Consider the following 16,879-nt stretch of genomic DNA (forward strand, 5'->3'; position numbering starts at 1 on the left):
TTCTTGAATGACATTGTTCTCTATCACCTTTCTTATTGTGTCTGAATTTGTATTGCTTCCCCAGCTGGCAATTTCTAATCTTGAGAAGGATGAAGTGATTATGAATCTTGAGTACAGAAATTGAGGTACAGTACAGAGAACATTATCAGGGTCTTGGTCCTGTGTTTCCATGGTTTGTTTTGACAGAGTAAGGTGAAAATGACTCTTTGGATTTAGGCTTCTGTATATATGCATGATGCTGCAACAACAGAAGCATGATAAAATTATGATTTGTGCTTTGGATCATAGAATTTCTGCAAAATGAGTGTCATGAACCCATACTCATAATAAGAGATATTTTCAGTCTTCAGTGTTCTATTTCTTTAGTTAGAAAGATTTAGCACCAAGGCCACATAGGCAATTTGTACTTCCCAAATTAGTAGGTGTGTCAAGTGGATTACAAAGGAACACCTAGAACAGGCCAGAGACAAGGCCACTCTTTCAAATCTGGTGAATTAAGCTTCAGGATCATATTTCCCTAAATAGCCTCACTGTACAGCCTCACATATAGCCAATATAGTAGTACAGTATAAAGCCAATATACTTTCCAGTGGCGTAAGTTCATCCCAGACGCCCGGAGGCAAGTTATAATTTGGTGCCCCCATTCACAGCTGCTGACACTGTAATGTAGCAATTTGCATGCAGACAGGCTATAGATAGATGAAGGCAGCAGCTGATGGTCTGAGATGGAGCTCTCCATTAGTGTATGGTGGCTTCTCAGGTGCCTGGAAGAGGTGCCATGTATTGGGCGGCCATCACGGTACACTCCGGGTACATAGTTACAGCCCTAAGTGGGGTGAATATGTTGTGGACAATGGAGGATGTGCCCCTTCAGAGCTGGGGCCTGGCAGCAGGTGCCTCCATTGTCTCCCATAGTTCTGCCCCTGATACTTTCTTATATCCTCACATGCAACCAGGAGTATTCCATACACTTGACCTTTGTAGATCACCAAGGAGAAATCAGCTTCCAAAATATTACAGGGCCAGTCCTAGAATCTTTTAGATTAGGAAACCCTTCTCGTTCCACATTGCACCCAGATCATCCTGTATGACTACTGGCTGCACTAATTGCAGGGCAGGATCTAATATGCAGTCTAGGCACTAACAAAGAATTTAATGCAAGACAGTGGAAGTCCATTGGTGACAGCATTCTCTGCAATAATCACCACCACTGCATACTTGTTACATGGACAAAAGACTGTATATATGATGTAGAGACATTTTTTGACAGTAGCAAGTTTTCCCTGTATGATTTTCTGAGAAGTACAATCTATGATATATATTACAAAAAAAAAAAAGATCCACTAGGGAATGAAGTTCAGTGAATGCACATGTTATTGTTCTTGTGTAATTTGTTATAATTGACCCTGTCTGTGATTTAAGCAAAGATATAATTATACAAAACTAGACATAATATTACTATTACATTTTTTGGGATTTATTATTTTTTATTTATATTGTAGCAACATATTCTGCAGCGCTGGATAATTTTACGAACTTTGTGTTTCATGTAGAAATCAATATTGGTGTGTATAATCAGCCACAATGACACTTACATTGTGCAGGCAAGTGCACTGCTGATCTCAGATTCCAGATTATTGGGAATCTGCGCATGTGCAGAACGGGTTCTGTGGGATCGCATGCAGGCCCCCGTATACCTCTTGCTGATAGACATTTACGAAGCAGTGCAGGGTTGGGGCCGGCCTGTGTTCCTTGAAATGGGGTAATTTTAGCAAGGACGGAATTGCAAAGCTGCTTGTGTGCGGATTTGTAATTCCATCCTCTGCTAAATCAGGCCCCATGTTCGGACAGCTGGGAGTTAATGGCAGGAATGCACGTGCCAGTCATCTGGCCATAATGGGGCGAATAAATAAGCATACCTCCATAAACGGGGATGTTTATCTAACACGATTGTTTATAATCAACTGTACCATGATTGTTTCCTCATAACCCAGGTACTGGGTGTTAGCACTACACTCATATCATGTTACACTTTTATAAACTTTGTTTTACAAATTTCTGCCATTTATATATTTTCACTTTACCTTTAAAAGTATTACAGCTACATAATTTTTGCTGTTTTTGATACAAAATTGTTCATCTGTTCTGTGTTAGTAATGCATTCTGCCTACACATTACTAATAGAAAAAATAAGGCTGTTTATGTTTTACTGAACATTTGTTAACTCTTTCCCTTAGAGTGGCATTTAGAAGCATAAGGCTTTGTCACGCCAACTTGCAGCCTAATATAACAGTAAAGATGGCAGATGGGACTATCTCTGCATATAGTGATGTCTGAACTGCTACACAATTGGCAGCCAGAAGATCCAGTAATGTGGCCAGAAATTGGATCATTTTTGCATGTGCTGTACTGGCTGCTGACATGCAGGGAATAAAGTCAGTTGTAAGTGTTTGCACATACCTTATAATGACAGTTTGTTACTAAAATAGTCATGATAAGCCCCAAGGATTCACACAAAAATCAGGCCTGGTATTTTGACATCCAGCCACTAGAGGACACAACTTTCTTTTCAGCTTTCCCTTATCCAATATGACTAGCATTATCCCCCGAAGAATCCATCTAGGTCTCAGTTTATTGTTCAGTCCTGTAAAAAATATTTGTAATCAGTAAGTTTTTGCTATGCTTTTGTTATCTGAACCTGCTCCTGTTAGACTCTATGAATACTGTGTATGACCTGGCTTTAGTTTGACTTTACACTTATGTGCCAAATCAGAATCGGTGTCTGCCGGTATCCTGACTGTATCCCGCCAAATCAACTTATATTTAACTACCTGTTTTGTGCTCCAACCTGGCATTCTGCTGACTGCCTTGTGTGCCAACCCAACTTATGTCTGATGACTTGTTTGCATCCAGCTTAGATTTGAGTATCTGCTTCTCTTATAACTGCTGTAAATGTTCCTTGAGCTGCCAAATTTTTTTTAAAACTTGTTCCATCAGCAACTGTACTTCAGTTACAAATAACAGTATAGAGACTTCAGGTCTCCCTTCTGGACTGCATAAATCTTATAGGTAAAGTAGACACATGTTGTAGAACACAGTTATTCAGAGGGCAGAATACAAATTCATCAGTATTATTTTCTTGTTTTCACTTTTAAAGGCTATTCAATAAAATACTATTCAATTCCAAACCCCTCTTGCATCAAGCTAGTTAAACCAGAGAGTTTTCTCTACCAATACCGTACCTCAGCTGCTTTACCAAGAGTTACACCTGATGCCCTCCACTTAGTGTATTATCTGGGCTCTGAGTCTAAACAACATTCATTGAAAGCAGTTCTGAACTAATTTAGAGAGACAGGTGACCACCACTTGCCCACCGAGCTCAGATTTGCCTCATAATGACTGTGCTTAGCAGTTTTCAATTTATTGAACTAGCGGCAGTGATATCTGACACAGATAGTACCTCATTTCTCTTTTATTATTGCAGTGGAGGCGTTCCAGAGATTCAAAGAATGGTGAGAGTTCGATAACTTGGGAGCTGGAATTATTTTGTTAAGCTTGATCTTTACCAAACCACCTAGTTTCCTGAGTAATAATGGAGGAAGCGTTGGACAGAGAAGCATGGGCTTATAAGATGTACAATTACTAATTTAGGGTATATTTACTCCCAAAGTCTAGAAGAGCAATAGTTCTAAATACCTACAGTTAGGTAATTATAATATTAATATAGACCCATACAGAAGTAGATATAATAGTAACTGCACTACTATGGTCACCTATTTATTAATGCTATAAATTGGGGATGCATCTGTAATCTACAGTGACCCCTCATGATCTTCCATAATAAATGAAAAGAAATAAGGTTAATGTGTGGAAGAAAACTCAAATAGTTTCTTCAACCTGAGTGCTTTAGCCTTGAGTAAAGTATGATATCTATAACCAAACCTTTAGAGATGCAAAATGTTATTAGGGTCAGCACTAACATGTCCTTCCTATATTTGCTATTAACATCTGAAAAATTCATATTTGGATGATTTGCCATAACAGTATAATCCTTGCCTTATGTGGTAAAGGTTTCCATTTCCCAAGCAGAAGACTGTCTGGATCTAATATACAACTTTTATTTTTGTCCTTCAAAGTATTGGCATGTTTACAGTATCTTGTTTATTGTCAAAATATATGTAAGCACTAGTGTAACGTAAGTAAATCCAGGCTTTCCCAGAAGCACAATACTTTTTTCTGCTTGAAGAACTGAAGTGCTAAAGATTAAGCGAACATCACTATAAATGTTATTTTTTAATTAAACAAATACATTTCCCCCCAAACTGTCTATTGTACACTGCAGGCACGCTGGCTACAGATAAACGTATTAAGAGAATGTCTGAAAGGAGTTGACATTACAAACTTGGCAGTACTGTAATATGCCTGACTGCACTAGTGAGAGACAAGAAGTGATTGCCAAGTTGTGGACCACACATAAATGGTAATGGAGCAAGGTACCCTAGTGAAATTCTCTATTAAAAACATTATTATTATTATTATTATTATTATTATTATATACAGCAGTGCCAACATATTATTCAGACCTTTACAGATAATGGGCCTGATTCAGACCCACTCGCGAGCGGCTGTCCGCTCGCAAGTGGGTCGATGTTAGGCACTGAGCATGCGCACGACGGAGGGAGCTCCGTCGTGCGCATGCGCCAGACGCGACGAGCGAAGGAAAGTCCTTCGCTCGTTGTGTCCGATCAAAGGGAGCGTGCTGTCAATGTTGATTGACAGCACGCCCCCTTTGGTGGGCGTGCCTCCCTGACGGGGGCGTTCCCACGGGAACGCCTCCCGTCAGAAGCCGGCCCACTGACATCACTAGTGATGTCAGTGGGAGTGATTTTGGCTCTGTTAGAGCCAAAATCACTCCGGAGCTTGCGGTTGAAAACCTCAACCGCAGGCTCCGGCTCGCAATTTCGATGGTCACGATGGTCACGACCATCGCGGCCATCAAAATGCACGCTCGTATAGCCTGTGGGTGGTGACCCACAGCTATACGAGCGTCCAGGAGGACGCTCCATGAAAATGGAGCCCGGCCCTCATTCAGAGCGTGCGCTCTGGTCAGAGCGTACGGCTCTGAATGAGGGCCAATGTTTTTAATCATTCACATTAGTCCCTGCCTAACATTTTAAACTTTCTCTATCACACAAACACAAGGGTTCATTTTATCAGAAGCCAATTACTTACCATATATTGAACTGTTTTGTTAACCGTTTGTTACCAATGTTTGCCATAGGACACAATGACGGTAGAACCATTTGGATGAATTGTAGAAATCAATTTAACCAAACCTTCAAACATTTGAAACATTAAACCATAACCATAAATTTCACATATATAGCTATGGTTTAATGTTTAAAATGTTTGAAGGTAATAGTATTGTTTTTATATTAATCAAGCCTATGGTCCTTAGGCCCATATGTATTAAAGCTATAGGAATTTAAAGCATTACTCAGGGGCGCAACTAGACTTAGGGGTGCCCCATAGCAAAATTTTCATGTGCCCCCCTAGGTCCCCTCCACCCCCTCTGCACCCCGCACTCTTCCCTCCCCACACTCCCCCATCGCTACACTCTTCCCTTCCCCCTCCCCAACTTAGCTCTGCTTCGTGGTCGCATCCTCCTTCAGCAGTGTGCTGTGCAGGGCAGGCATATCTCTTCTCCCGGTCAGTTCCATCTTTCCTCACTGACTGATGCAAGGAGGAGCCATGCTGAGCCTGCTGGAACATCCCTGGATCACAGCCACACCTCCTCCCAGTAACAGTCAGTGAGGAGAGATGGAGGCGGAGCCGACCAGGAGGGCATATCTGCCTGCCCTGTTCAGCAGAGCACACTGCTGAAGGAGGACGCGTACATGACTGGCCTGGCACTGTAGGTGTAAGGATGGGCCTCGGAGGTGGCCCGAGCCCCAAAGCAACCGCACCCCCTGTACCTTCCAGTAGTTACACCAGTGGCATTACTAATTCTTTGTAATAGGGAAGGAAAGTACTTGTCATTACAATAACATAGTGTCACTGGGATTCCTAATATCTTACCTTAGCAACTTGTGCTTGGTCTGGATCTGTTTGAATGCCAGACCACATAATAATACCATATTGCCACATAATCATACCATATTGCCAATGTCATTATTACTATCAGTCCAGCGCTGTAGTCTGCACAAGTAATTGGCTGACTCTATTTGATTAATACTGCATAACATCTCTATTTGCTTACTGGACAGTGTAGTCTGCGCACTAGCATGCTGGGTCATGATAACTCAAATCACATTTGCCCCTTGGACATCCCCTTCAGCATTTCCCAGAGGGAAAGTCCATAAAGTATGCAAGTACAGTATGTCACAGATTGATGCCAGCTTCAGACAAATGTATGCATATTGGTGATGACTACAAAAACAATAAGCAATAAGTAAGTGGGAGGATCTTATTCTGCGTTCTGTCTGCCCACCACTAATGATCCCCAATACTGAACTTGATTTGTATTGTGTGTTGGAAAAGTCACAAAAAGATCTTTAAAAAAGCAGCTTGTGGTCTGATAGTGAATAAAATGACTTGAAGAACCTAACACAAACATAATTTCTGTAATACATTTTCTGACTTTGTTCAATAAAATAGCTATGTGAGAAAAGTTTGTATTATACTTTACAGGGCCATAAATCAATGCTACACTAGTTATTATAGCTTCCATAATTAATCATTTCCGACTTCCCCTTGCTTGTAGCTTACTTATCTTCATACTGAATGTCTTAATTCTCTATTCAATATATTCAGGGTCATAATCATGTTAAACACAATTAAACACCCAGTATATTTATTACATTAATTTGTGTAAACAATTGTAAGTGAAACAAAATTGTAATTAACTGGGTCTGAAAGCGTTTTGGACTTTTATATTTTCTAAGTAAAATATAAATAACTAACACGTAAGAATCCTTATTCCCTGTATAATTGTCAGAGGATCTAAGGATCAGTGTTACCACATGATCCTGAAGTGGCATCTTTACAGCCAGGCAGAAGTGGCAGAGTGACTGTCAAACTGCTTCATTTCATCAGTGAAACAGATCAAATATACCAATACTGTATTTCATCTGAATACCTATTTCTTTTTTTTCCTATTCTACTTTTTTTTATTTTTTCTCTCACTACTGGCATGTAGTATAAACTTTTATTGACATCCATGAGAAGCAAGTTTGCAATATGCATGCACAGGTACAGTATATACATATTTGTATTTAATAAGAATTGTTTCATCACTTTTAAAACGCATACAATGTACATGGAAAAAAATATATATTTCTCATGGTCTCTTCATATCCACAAGCCCCATCCGAAGCATATTGTATTTATTAATAACAAGGTCAACACAGCCTGAGGTGGGATCATATAAATATTCACACATACAGCATGTAACAATTTGGGAAGATCAGTATTGGACTGGGATATAAAGGGCCCACCAGGGGAATGTAATGTTAGGTGCCCACTACAAAACTGCCAACCCGCCACAGGACACATTTTATTGTCCCCTCAATGGGACCTCTAAGTACCAGCAGCATTAACCAGGGACTCAGGGAATGTAGTTAGTATAGACACGGTATGGAACACAAACAGGACAGGCAGACACAATACAGGTACATCAAAACACATAATATGGGTGTGGATACCAGCGCTAAAAATAGGAAGGATGTATAGCATATAAATAAATAATACTGAAATTTAATTTGATGGACACAATAAGAATCACATGGGATAAAAAAGAGAAAAAGGTCCTTTTTCACAAGCAATAATAAACACATAAATCATAAAACAAAACTCCTTAAAATGGTATGTTAAAGTGACATGGTGCAACGTTTTCCCAGCTGGAATCTCGATGCAAGAAAGTGACACAGTGCATTCAATATTCGTCACTGGATAACATCCCTTGGTACAATGATCTATTGGGGATCACATGAATGATAAACATAAGTCCTTTAAATTGTGTAATAAAGTGACGTAGTGCAATGTATTCCCGACTAGAATCTCAATACAATAAAGTGACACAGTGCATTCAATATCTGTCATTGGATAATATTTTCTCACCCCTTGGCGGTGCTGCGTTGGGCTGGCTGGAAAAAAGCAAACAGTCCCAGGCTGGAAAGCTCGGCACCACCGCAGAAGACGTTTTTCAACCACAGGTCCAGGGGGAGTTGCAGTCCACTGGTATGTCCTCCGTGCAACGCGTTTCGGTTTAAAAACCTTATTCAAGAATGGGTGACATACCTCTTAATGATGGGGGTTTAAATACCCCTGATGTTAATCTGTCTCTTTCCAGCTTCCTGCAACTCCCCCTGGACCTGTGGTTGAAAAACGTCTTCTGCGGTGGTGCCGAGCTTTTCAGCCTGGGACTGTTTGCTTTTTTCCAGCTAGCCCACCGCAGCACCGCCAAGGGGTGAGAAAATATTATCCAGTGACGGATATTGAATGCACTGTGTCACTTTATTGTATTGAGATTCCAGTCGGGAATACATTGCACTACGTCACTTTATTACACAATTTAAAGGACTTATGTTTATCATTCATGTGATCCCCAATAGATCATTGTACCAAGGGATGTTATCCAGTGACGAATATTGAATGCACTGTGTCACTTTCTTGCATCGAGATTCCAGCTGGGAAAACATTGCACCATGTCACTTTAACATACCATTTTAAGGAGTTTTGTTTTATGTGTTTATTATTGCTTGTGAAAAAGGACATTTTTCTCTTTTTATCCCATGTGATTCTTAATGTGTCCATCAAATAAAATGTCAGTATTATTTATTTATATGCTATACATCCTTCCTATTTTTAGCGCTGGTATCCACAAACATATTATGTGTTTGGATTATATATGAGGATTTGTGTTTATCTTCTGGGGAGTGGATACAGCTGCTTTTGTAGGTTCACTGTGTACTTTCTGTGTTTTTATCTTTTACAATACAGGTACATGGAACACAAACAGGAGAAGCAGATGCAGGGTACGGAACACAAACACGACAGGCAGACGCTTAGGATATGGAACACAGACAGGACAGGGAGACATAATATAAGGAGCACAGACAGGACAGACAGATACAGGATAATGGAACACAGACAGGACAGGCAGTTACTAAGGATATGAAACACAGAAAGGACAGGCACACGCAGGATATGGAACACAGACAGGACAGGCACACGCAGGATATGGAACACAGACAGGACAGGCACACGCAGGATATGGAACACAGACAGGACAGGCACATGCAGGATATGGAACACAGACAGGACAGGCACATGCAGGATATGGAACACAGACAGGACAGGCAGACATAATATAAGGAGCACAGACAGGACAGCTAGATACAGGATAATGGAACACAGACAGGACAGGCAGTTACTAAGGATATGAAACACAGACAGGACAGGCACACGCAGGATATGGAACACATACAGGACAGGCACACGCAGGATATGAAACACAGACAGGTCAGGCAGACATAATATAAGGAGCACAGACAGGACAGGCAGATACAGGATAATGGAACACAGACAGGACAGGCAGTTACTAAGGATATGGAACACAGACAGGACAGGCACACACAGGATATAGAACACAGACAGGACAGGCACACACAGGATATGGAACACAGACAGGACAGGCAGACACTGGGTATGGAACACACGACAGGCATCAAACATCTGGCCACTTAGCACTTACAATTGTTGTGCTGCTAAAATGGTCACTGTAGAGCTAGCAGCTGGATGAATCCCTGTTAAGCAGAGAGAAGGGAGGGCTGCAGATGGAAGAGCAGAGCAAACTCTAGAGGCTTCCTCTTATTCCATCTGTGTTGAAGTCCTACAGGACTGTCACGGCGCTGCTGGTTTGCTCCTGCCCTGCAATCTAGACTCATCCTGCTCCCTGATGCCTGCAGGACCAGAAGGTCAAATCCACCAGCTGTTGCCTCCCACATGACAGCAAGGGGTCCTGAATCCACGACTGCTTATACAGTTTTGAGATTCTTGCACACTAGTTGTTGAATAGCAGGGCCAGTTCTAGACCAAGTGGAGCCCAGTGTGAGAATTTTGGCGACACGCTCCCTCCACACATTCACTGCCCCCTTAGCCTCAGACACACACACTGCTCCCATAGCCTCACACACATTTCCCCCATAGCCTCACACACACACTGCCCCCATAGACTCACACCCACATGCTGCCCCCTCACAGATCATGCTGCTCCCACCTCACAGATCACACTGTTCCCACACACAAAAGAACCTCCGCACAGATTACACTTCCACACCTCAGAGATCACACTGCCTCTAAGCACAGACCCCCCCAAATAGACCACACATCCCCCACACACAGCCCCTCTTCAGATTTTACACTGTCCCCACACACAGGCCCCCTTCACAGATCACACTGCCCCCACATATAGCCCCCGTTCGGAGATGACACTGTCCCCACAAACCCCCTCACAGATCACACTGTCCCCACACACAGCCCCCTCAGAGATCACACTGCCCCTGCACACAGCCCCCTCAGAGATCACACTGCCCCTGCACACAACCCCCTCAGAGATCACACTGCCCCCACACACAGAGATCACACTGTCCCCACAGCCCCCCTCACAGATCACACTGCCCTGCACACAGAGATCACACTGTTCCCACACACTGCCCCTCCTCATAGCTCACACTGCCCCATGTCACAGAGAAAAAAGCCCCTTTATAGATCACACAGCCTGCTCCCTCACAGATCACACTCCCCCACCTCACAGCCCCCCTATCACAGATCATACTCTCCCGTTACAGATCATAAAGCCCCCTCCCTCTCATAGATCACACTGTCATCTTCACAGATTGCACTGCCCTAGATCAGTGTTATGACTTGCTGGGAGGGTAGACATACGTGCTGGGCAGCAACCTCCGGCTCCCCCACTCCCTCGGTCACGGTCCACGATGCTCCGACCCCCATTGTGGCCTGCAAAGCACCACCTCCTCTCAGAAAGGACCATAGCCTGAAATCAGTGGGGCCCACCGGGGAATTACCCAGCTCCCTGGCAGCCCAGTCCAAGCCTGGGGAAGATCTCCCAACTGATATCTCTCTGAAATACAATGGTCTATGACAGAATATATAATTATAATCTCACTGATGTAGCTGAATAATACTCAATACTAGCTCAGTGCAGTAAATAGTAACTTAGGGCTTTATTCAGAGGCGGCCGTATGGTCTACGACCGCACGGCCGCCTCGATGTTTGTCTAGTGCGCATGCGCATGAGGGAGCCAGCTCCTTCATGCGCATGCGTGAGACCCGCTACGACCGACAGCGCCGGTCGTAGCGGGTCTCTTTCCAAAGGGGGCGAGCTGTCGATGTTGATTGACAGCTCGCCCCGTTTGGAAGGCGGGCCAGGGGGGTGGCAGCCCAAACGGAGGTGTTCCCATGGGAACACCTGCCATTTAGGGGAGGCCCCACTGACATCACTAGTGATGTCAGTGGAGAGCTTCCGGCTCTGACAGAACCAGAAGCTCTCCGGGGCTTACGACAAGTGAGACGCTACCCTAGGGTCTCGTCGTAAGCCCCGATGGTCGCGATGGTCAATGACCATCGCAACCATCACCCTAGCAGTCGTTAGAGCTGTGGGTGTTAACCCACAGCCTAACGACCGAAACAGAGGCGGCCGGTCAGGATGCAAGCGGCCGCCCAGTTTCTGAGCGACCGCTTGCATCCTCCGACCGCCTCTGAATGAGGGCCTTAGGCCTTCATTCAGAGGCGGCTGTACGGTCTACGACCGCACGGCTGCCTCGATGTTTGTCAAGTGCGCATGCGCACGAGGGAGCCAGCTGCTTCGTGCGCATGCATGAGATCCGCTATGACCGACAGCGCCGGTCGTAGCGGGTCTCTTTCCAAAGGGGGCGAGCTGTCGATGTTGATTGACAGCTCACCCCGTTTGGAAGGCGGGCCGGGGGGGGGTGGCAGCCCAAACGGAGGCGTTCCCATGGGAACACCTACTGTTTGGGGGAGGCCCCACTGACATCACTAGTGATGTCAGTGGAGAGCTTCCGGCTCTGACAGAGCCAGAAACTCTCCGGCGCTTACGACAAGTGAGACCCTACCCTAGGGTCTCGTCGTAAGCCCCGATGGTCGCGATGGTCTCTGACCATCGCGACCATCATCCTAGCGGTCGTTAGAGCTGTGGGTGTAAACCCACAGCCTAACGACCGAAACAGAGGCGGGCGGTCAGGGTGCAAGTGGCCGCCCAGTTTCTGAGCGACCGCTTGCATCCTCCGACCGCCTCTGAATGAGGCCCTTAGTGCTTTGTCGTGACAATCTAAATGGGAAACGCACATGCATGACCAGGACCAGACGTGCACTAGAAATGAAAGCCCGATCTTGGACTTATAGTTGCATATGCAATCTACTGCCTGAGAGACCTGGCATATCATACTGTACCCTCAGTAATGATTACCGTCGGTAATTGTACTTATATCGCCAGTGGAGACCATCTGATTTATAAAGCAAAGATATACAATATATCTGACTAAAACACCTGTTTTCCCTGGAGAGACGGCTTTGATCCCTTTACTAGGGACACAGCACAGATTTTAATTTTACTTGCAGGATTCAAATATATTTTGTAATGGATTTTCTAAACATATTTCAAAGTTGAAACAATATTGATAGCGCACTTGCTAAGAAGCAAAATACAGGCATCACCCATCATTTTAAACTTTAAACCACACAAATCAGCTGTGCACTACAATCAGGTTAAAGGAACCCATTGACTTGCTATTACCACTATTGTCACTGCACTTGCTTTGTATATGAGAGAAGTGAAGTGAAGATAACTTGAGCCAATGAAGAAGGTCCAACATAGGTACTATAAGGAGTATGTAGCTCAAACTTTTGGAACTTAACCAATAAGTTCCTAGATGATAGCAGGATTAAATGGGGGTATTCCAGTGCTTTTCCAACCTTTAGTCCCAATATTTTTGGGTTATTTTTCCAAAAAAAGAGGAAAACATATATAAGGGGAATCCAATTGCGGGCATAAATTTTAAAAAACCCTGTGGCGCAGAGTTTTGCTATTCAGTTAGGTGACTATAGAAATCACTGCGTCTTTTTTCTCACACCTCCAGTTTCCAATTAGCTTCATTTCCAATTAGCTTAATTATTGGTAGTTTCCATTTAGCTTTATTAGTCTAATTATTAACCTTCCGAAGCAGTGTCTTCTGCATCCAGGGTCGGAAGCCGGATCTTCTGCAGCAGGGTGAGTATGTCAGTGTATGTGAGTGTGTATGTGCATGAATGTGTTTGTGTGTGAGTGATCCCCTGCGTGTGTGTGACCCCGCCCGTGTGTGTGTATACCCCCTGTAGCCTGCACTGCATGAAGTACATCTCCCAGCAGCACCCAACCCAGTAACAAGATAGAGGGGATGCCACCAGGAGCCACGGAGACCACCTGAGACCCCCGAACGATGAGTATAATTTTTTTTTTTACGCACCACAGAGTTTTCAGAGCTGAAACCCTGCAATTACTTTTTTTAATTGGATACCATGGGTATTGGGAGTGCGCATCCCACGGTAATCCAAATTTGAGTGCGAGGGGCGCAAGTTTATTTACCTCGCTAAACCTCGCTCCCAATTGAATCACCCCCATAGTGTTTTTGGACTCACAGTGGGCCTGATTCAGAGGTACACACCATTGCAGCTACAACTTCATCTTTTGCTGCAGTGCAACTGCATTTTTATGCTAATGCTGCAGCCAAAGGTATTTGTTCAGAGATGCCCACCAGTTGTTTGCTAATCTGACGCTATGAGCATTAAGGCGCACCATCGAAGATTGCACCATCCCTATGGAGGCACAGAAACTCCATCTCAATATGGCCGGTGGTGTCAAGGCAGCTGCCGCAGTCATTTACACACGCCTGTGTCTGGCTTGTTATCCCCATGTTACCACCCAAAAATGCCTCTCTCTGCATCCAAACCCATTATGCGTTTTTCAGCGACAACCATCGGGATGCACAGACTGAAAATATTGGCGCTTGACTGTGACATAACATCGAGATATTGTGCACCTATAAATCAGGCTTACAGTGTACACTGTATTTGTTTTCCTCTTTTTTGGGGAAAATGACTGACACATCTTGAGACGAAAGGTTGGAGAAGTGCTGGAACACCCCCATTGTTTATTCTACGTAAATTACTTAATAGGGAGCACTTATACCCTTATTTGTCTCTTATGAAACTGTACATTACATGCCAATCTTTCTAGTACACTGCAATAACAAATTTATATAACAGATGCACGAGAAATTTATTTGCAAACTCACTCTGACAGTTTTTTAATATCTAAAATATTTTACTTCATCTGATGCTTGTAGAAAAGAGGAAAATACATTTTCCACCGTTCCAATGCTTGTCTGCATTAAAATCACTGGATGTGATGCAGGAATAAATTACTTTTGCAATTAACTTTGTGCACAATGGTACCAGGAAAGCAGTGGATACATCTTTCGGATTTTAGAATAATTTTCTGCTACGTTTAATTAGGACATTTCAACAGAAGGGAATGAGATGGAAGATTAATTTTACATTTTCTTCTAGATGTGGTGGTATACACTAGTGGACAATATAATGTCATATGAAAAAAGATGAAGGATATTTGTGGTATGACTCTTTTTTGGAACCTCGCCATGCTTTGAACTCTAAATATCCTGGAGCCAACATTCCTACAGATCAGCACAATGTTATCAGTTTTACATTTATTAGGAGTTCTAATGTGGAAGAGAATGAGAAATCATTCAACAGATCCTGCAAACTGACTTAAATGTGTTAACTTTTATTCAGATAGAGCACAATTAATTCAGACTAACAGTGAGATCTAAAACCTCCTGAAGTGAGTAGGATACACTGGATGTTTCCACACTGACTCCACTTTTAACATGATGATACTATTATAATGCAATTTGATTAAAGATGTGCAGCATGATCAGTGCACCTGCAGAGGCACAGAGGCAATCAACCTTTCCAATAGTTTCAAAAATAATACTGCATCAATAAGTTGTTCACTTTTATTCCTAAAACATAAATTCTCCTACAACTAATACAGTCTCACATGTAACAAAAAGTGTTTGTATTGTAATATTCTACCATATAATTGCAGACACTGCTGCTAAATTTCATTTCTAAAGAAAATACTAGGGTGCTTAGCCTGTAAAATTACCCATACACATACTATAATTCTTTAAATAAATCATCTTTTCACAAACAACTTTTCCTCTGATTTGTTTGTCCAAAAACAAAAAATCGACAGCAGATCTAAATAGTGTACACACCCTTACAAATTGCAGGTTTTTGTGATGTAATACCAGAAATCAAGATAAATGATGTCAGACCAGCGTCTTTGGTATCTTGTGAGCAGATGATGGCACCATATTTTGATGCTTTCTTCAGTACATTAAGGGACTGAAGGCTTGATTCAGAGCTGCTCGCTAGATACGTACGCTCGCACCCAGCATATGCAAATTCAACAAAGTGACGGCATGGCAGGCAATTGCACGGCAAGGCATAAGCATGCCCACTATGTCCTGGTGTGCAATCGCTTTGTGGATGTAGATGCCCACCAGCTGTCTTAAGATGCCCACTTGTGCACGTCATCTCCAGGAAGTATATGCAACCATCGGTACATCGGGTACCATCGGAAGCAAACACAGTGCTTGAGGTTGACTATACCTTGCCGCAAACACTGCGAGCACTTCAGTGTGAAATACAACCAGGTGACATGTACTATGACGCTGCCTGTTAATTATGCACGCCTCTGAAACAGCGATAAGACGCTCAGGCACACCTGCATTCACACCTCCACTCCACCGTTTCTAGTGGCCTGCCCCTGTTACCACCCACAAACTGCCTTTCCTGTCACTCATTCAGCTGAGCTGTCTATGTGCAGCGAGTGAACGCTTCCCAAATTTCCGCACTTTTATGCGCACGCGCACTGTAATGCATACGCATGTGCAGAATGCAAAAATTGTCCGGCTACGAGCGAACGCTTCCTAGAGACCAGGTCTGACTCAGGTCCCGAAGAGAACCAAAATATGGGGCTTGAGCATCCGCTTGAGATTGAAATGACTCTGACACTGTACCAGATTTCTTTTCTTTCTTCTAATGTTAGGGTCACATTTCTGGAGAGGAGGAGGTCCATGTAAATATCTGGCACATGGGGCCCCCTAATTCTTAACAAGCCCTGATTCAAGCAAGGCCCATGAAATTGTGAGGGGAATTCTAACAGACAGCCCTCTTTTGGTCAGTCCACAGGTTAACAATGGGATTCATGTCTGGGCTTTGACATTCACTGTCAATATAAATCTGAGAAAATTGACATACTAGCACTGTGATTACGCACGCAGACAGGAATCCATTGCAGAGTGAGTGACAGGCCATGAGCGTTTGGGGAGTGGTTGCAGAAACGTAGGCGTGCCTGTCCGTTTGAATGCCATTGCATTGGCGTGCATAAATTAGCCACTGTGATTGTCTACGCCAGGGGTCTTCAAACTTGGCCCTCCAGCTGCTGTGGAACTACACATCCCAGCATGCACTGCCACCTTTTTGATATAACAGCATGCTAAAACTATGTGCTGTGCATGCTGGGATGTTAGTTCCACAGCATCTGGAGGGCCAAGTTTGAAGACCCCTGGTCTATGCAGTACTCACTGCATGCTACAAGATTTACAATTTCTGGGAGGGGTCAGAGCTGCTGTAATTGTCCGTGAGCGGCCAATGTGCTTCGATGTTACCCATGTATACGCAGGACTGCAATGTATTACAGATGTGAGAAAACA

General features: G+C 43.5%; 1 protein-coding gene and 1 pseudogene across 1 annotated transcript in view; both read right to left on the reverse strand.

Annotated features, from left to right (window-relative positions):
* TMEFF2 (transmembrane protein with EGF like and two follistatin like domains 2) overlaps positions 1 to 16,879 on the reverse strand; it is a 668,344-nt gene that overhangs the window by 334,588 nt on the left and 316,877 nt on the right. The window lies entirely within an intron of this gene.
* LOC148477281 (uncharacterized) overlaps positions 1 to 16,879 on the reverse strand; it is a 145,620-nt pseudogene that overhangs the window by 32,774 nt on the left and 95,967 nt on the right.

This window comes from Taudactylus pleione, unplaced genomic scaffold (genome assembly GCF_031769625.1).
Source record: "Taudactylus pleione unplaced genomic scaffold, aTauple2 ptg000728l, whole genome shotgun sequence".
NCBI classification, from domain to species: Eukaryota; Metazoa; Chordata; class Amphibia; order Anura; family Myobatrachidae; genus Taudactylus; species Taudactylus pleione.